Source organism: Triticum dicoccoides, chromosome 2B, assembly GCF_002162155.2.
Source record: "Triticum dicoccoides isolate Atlit2015 ecotype Zavitan chromosome 2B, WEW_v2.0, whole genome shotgun sequence".
NCBI lineage: Eukaryota > Viridiplantae > Streptophyta > Magnoliopsida > Poales > Poaceae > Triticum > Triticum dicoccoides.
This window is the reverse complement of record NC_041383.1, coordinates 66796026-66801499: the sequence shown is the minus strand read 5'-3', so window position 1 is coordinate 66801499 and position 5474 is coordinate 66796026.

Below are 5474 nucleotides of genomic sequence, written 5' to 3'. Positions count from 1 at the left end.
CAACATGGGCGACAATCTCAACGCCAATGGTGCTGCTCCCGTTGCACCGTATGTGTTTCTGTCCTTCCTGTTCGATATCGTGGTAGAATTCATGTTTCTACTCTGTATCCTACTACTATGCTAGTCCACATGATTAGTTTCATCTCTGTTATAGCTGTCATGATTTATTTTGTGCTTATTCGGATTAAATCTCGTAGCAACTTGCTCACATATTCAACTGGCGCAACGTCCCCTACAGCCACTCCCGTTTCATGGACGGCCTGGTCAATGCCTCCAAGGAGCCCTTCATCCGGTGCTATGAGTGCCCGATGCCGTTTTGTGGCTCGCCGGCGGACATGGTGCATCACCTCACGGATGCATGCAACGGTCACTGCTGACCCTTGGCGGAGAACATCAAGCACGACACGTGCTACCGGTTCACCATGCCGAAGTCGCTGGAGGATCACCGCCGCCTGCTAGTCTCGGAGGAGGACGACAACGACTTCCTCTTGATCGTGGGCACCGGCGAGGCCCACGCAGGCCGCCGCCCCGTCTCTGTAATGTGCATTAGGGGCCTCGCCGCTGACACTAACACTGACACGAGGCAGATGTACGGGTGCGTGGTCAATGTTACTACCCCTTCGGGTCGCGTGGGCGGTGAAACCGGCCTCATTGGACAGACTTGGACTCTGAGGAGCTGGGACTATCCCGCCAATGTGGACCTGGAAAACCCATGACATCCGTTCCATCCTTTACCCGCCGACTCGGTGCACGGGGACTCCAAGGAGGTTCACCTGGACATACGCATTATCAAGTGCACTTAGAAAACATGTAGTGTGTGTGTGGGCGCTTATGGCCCGTGTCTTTGCCGCTTTTGATTCTGTAAGCTTGTCGTTAAACTTGAGTGGCTTTCGCCGCAGTCCTTCCTTTGAACTGCTCCTCTCAGTGAGCTGATGTAAGACACTTTGGGTTTCATTTGATAATGGAACCGGGGAGGAGCCTCCCCGTTCTTCTAAAAAAATACGCATTATCAAGTTAAATGTTGATCATTAGTCTTCGCTCAATGTAATCCGCTGTCTAAGCATGTGGAGACTTCCATGCAGAATCTTCCTCTATTGGAGTATCACGCATGAATAAAAGTGTATCCGTTTATGGTTTAGTCTAGAATCTTCCATGTATGAATTTTTACTACAGTACTGGTGAAAGACTTACGATGAACCATTTCTTACATCTCCTCTGCCCCCTTGCAAGTCATCCTGATTTAATCCCTCCGTCTAGGTGTATAAGGGCATGGTTAATATTACTTAATAGTATAGCCAACTGTTGACTATAAGAAAGTGCCATGTCATCTGTAGCCAACATGTATAACAATCAATACTCAAAAAACTAATTCTTAAAGATCATTTCTTGCAAAGCACAATAAGTGTTATTTATTCACAAGTTTTGGATGCAGGTTGAACAGTTGAACGCTTTTGTTTGCAAAAGATACCTTTTATCTATTTCACCCGGATGTTTGTGAGCTCTAGAGATGGGATAATATCCGAAGAAACCTATCGATACCCGTTACACATGAGATGACCCCCACATCCTTTGTCAAAATAAACAACTCCCCGATCAATGCATTTCACTCTTCGGTGCAACGCACGGGCACCTTACTACTATAGATTAGTACGACCAAAAATTGAACTAACATTATATATAGTACGATAAATACTGATGCATGTCACCTAAAATTATATCATTCAAAACTATGTTCAAATATGAATCCAACGATATAGTTTTTGTTAACATGCACTAACATTTTGTCAGTTAAATCTGCAGTCAAATTCAACGGGGGACTAATAAACCACGACCGATGTAGGACAAGAGTAGAGGGCGGCACTGCATGGGAGTCTCACCTCTCACTCGTGGCGCGACAGTAAAGCCGTCATATCACAAAACCCAACCACTCCTAGTAATAAGTGGCCTCATAAAATAAACGGACAAGCAACCTTCACATCCCTCCGTATTTTTTGCATTTCATCTCTCTGCATTTACTTTCTCCGGTTCATCTCCCACACTCGATCCCTAGCTATTACTCCTAGGGCCAGTTCTTTTGGCGGCTTCCCCAGCCTTTCCCACAAGACTAGTCACAGTGGAGAGTAACAATAAGGCGCCTCACTCATTTATTTGGGCTTCTAAACTACTACTCCGTCCTGGTTTATTCCTCACCATTGTAATTTGTGCTAAATTTTGACCAAAAATTTAACTGATAAAATGGTACTCAAAACACTTAGGCGCGATGCATCTAGGTGTGTAAGTCATCTTACAAAAACCAAATAATCCCAAAACACTTAGGCGCGGTGCATTAACTTCTACCTCGTTTCTTATTTCTTGACATATCAACCAATAAGAGATAAAGAGTGTGCATGCTTTTAATGACTTGAGATATCAAACACGACATGCAGTGGTTAGTTCATTGCATGCAATACTATTAATTAGCAAATAAACATTAACATTTCTCATTTTATCCTCCTCCTTGGTCACGGTGCACAGCCTAAGATGACTTACTCACCTAGACGGATGGAGTAGTGCATGTGACATGCACTAACATTTCATTAGTTAAATTTATGATCAAAATTTGACACAGATTACAATGGGGACCAATAAACCAGGACAGAGGTAGTAGTTATGGGATTACTAATCTAGAAGCCTAAAAGAACTGGCCCCTGGTACTCCTACTAGTAGTAGTACTCACGTTGGAATCGTTTCACAAGCTTGACTAGTGTTGTTTTTCTACTTTTATAAAAACCGCATCGTAATGTTAAAACGTGCATTTGCACGTACATAAGTAATAGTAGTACTCCCTCCGTCTAGGTGTACAAATCTTCCCTCCTTCTTGGTCACCGTGCACAATCAAAGATGACTTATTGACCTGGACGGAGGGAGTAGAAAAGTCTGCAAGCATATATCGAAAGAGACGTGTAGTCCAATAGTATATAGTAAAGTTTGTGATATATGCACGTACTTGCAAAATGCGTAATAATACACAACGTTTCCAAACTTTCCCTTTTTACATACTTAATTAAGGTCGCTAAAAATTCCTGAACGTTCGGGATTTATCATTTGCGTCCCAAAACTAATGAGACCGCCTTACGAAACAAACATTATACTCCTGCTAAAAGCCACGGTGCTCGCAGGAGCGCTTGTGGCGTGCCACGAGTGCCCTGGTGCATGGTCGTTTTCCAGCGCGCCGACACAACTCCTCTTCCTCAGCCTCGCAACTCGCGAGGTGCTGATTGGCGGCTTGCCGGCGGGCGAGCGTGATCTCACCGGTGTGGTGATCCGGCGCCAACAGGTACTCCTCCTGGCTAGAAGCGTGCACCCGGTCCACGTACCGCCAAGCGTAGATGAGGCGCTTGGGCCTGACTGCACTCAGGGCGTCGGCACGGGCATCCTCCGCCACCCTCACGGCCCTCGCACGAGCCTTCTGCCAAAGAACCAATTGCTTGACTCTCTCGGACGCGACATAGATCTCCCAGAAAGCTTGTTGCGCAGTGTGCTTCTCTTCTTCGGCCTTCTTCTCCACCTCTATTTTGGCGCGCTCTGCTGGAGGCAAAGCCTCCCACAAGGTGACATCCATTTCTTGCCAAAGCTCCTCAAGGCTGGGGGCTAGGCGGGCGGCGCGACGTTCTCCTCGTAGCGGGGAGCCAACGTGCCCTCCGACGCGCGTGCTGGGGAGATTGGGAACACCGACGCGTCCACCTCGATGCGTCGCGGCGAGGAGCGGAACACCGACGCGTCCTCCTTGACTAGTGGCGGCGAGGAACGAAACGGAGACGCGCCGCATAGCAGCAAGGAGCGGAACGCCGATGCGTCCTCCTCGACTAGTGGCGGCAAGGAACGGAACGGCGACGTGTGACCGTCCGCACGGTGCAGCGAGGGGCTCCTAGGGCTTGGGAGGCGATGCCATGGTGGTCGACGTGAGAGGGAGGGGGAGGAGATAGCGATGAACGTGAACATGAGGGAGAGGAGATAGCGATGTCGTGGAAGGCGCAATATTTATAGCGAGCAATGGCACACCTACATAAGATATGGACTGAGCTGCACTAACTTAACTGCAGGTCCAGTTGCGTCACTGACATGTGGGCCATTACACTGCTGGGCCCGTATGTCAGTGACCCAATGCACCTGAAGTTAAGTAAAAGCTACGTGGCATATTTTTTGGAGTAAATTACGGGGGAGCGAAGGGGTGGAAATATTGCTGGTCACAACGGATTGGACGAGCGTGGGGGGTGGAGAGTCATGCACGCAGATTTTTTCACACGGGGTGGAGTGGTGGGACCGCCGGAGGGAGATGGAGAGTTTGGCAGGCATATTGTTTCCACACATGGAGAGGAAAATATTTGGAGACGAACGGGCTTCCTGCAAGTATGGGGAACGGTGCATAATAATTCATCTTGCATGCCGGGCTAGGTATAGTCTCAAGTCATTAAAAACATACACGCCCCACACATGTTCATATTTCAAGGTGCACTAAATTATTGCATGCGATGATTAAGGCTGGCCATAATGGTGGTATCTTAGCTGGTATCATGCACACGGGAATAGCAAACATGCTGATGTGGCAAAGAATTAAAGAAGAGAGGGGGGTTAGAGTAACTAGTGTTCATGCATGCATTGCTAAACACATTTTTTTGTGAAGAATGACAACATTAGTTGAGTACTTTTGCAGACTTCAAAAACTATTCCACCGCCTCTACTATCTTGCTAAGAGTCGGTGAAAATTTTGAGTCGAGCCCTTTAAACTAGAAGGGAGGTAGTGGTACTCTAATAGCTAGGTGTGTAAGTCATCTTACGAAAATCAAATAATCCCAAAACATGTAGGCGTGGTGCATTAACTTCTACCTCGTTTCTTGTTTCTTGACATATAAACCAATAAGAGATGAGGGTGTGCATGCTTTTAATGACCTGAGACTATCAAACATGACATGCAGTGGTTAGTTCATTGCATGCAATTAATATTATTTAATTAGCAAATAAACATTAATGTCTCTCGTTTTCCCCTCCTCGGTCACGGTGCACAACCTAAGATGACTTACTCACCTAGACGGAGGGAGTATCAAATTCACAATGTCAAATCAATATTTTTACACTCATCATAAAACGTAGTTCTTATACTCATTATAATCAGTATTGTAGATATTGATATTTTTAGTATAAATTTGGTCGTGGGATTTCATTGATGCCTGTCAAAGCATGGAGGAAGTGGAGCTTAGGGCTTGCATTGACGGTCTCTACATAGGTATTTCTCTTCATAATCCTGTAATTTTAGAGACTGATTGCGCTTTTGTGGTAGCGTCTCTTGCATCGGGGGACTATGACAGGTCTGCTATGCGTGACCAGAAGATGAAAGCGTTGAGCATCTCGAAGTTGATCAACAATCTTCAATTGTCAAAGATTAGCCATTCGGCCAATAAGGTGGCACACTTAATCGCTAAGTATAGCTTTGACAA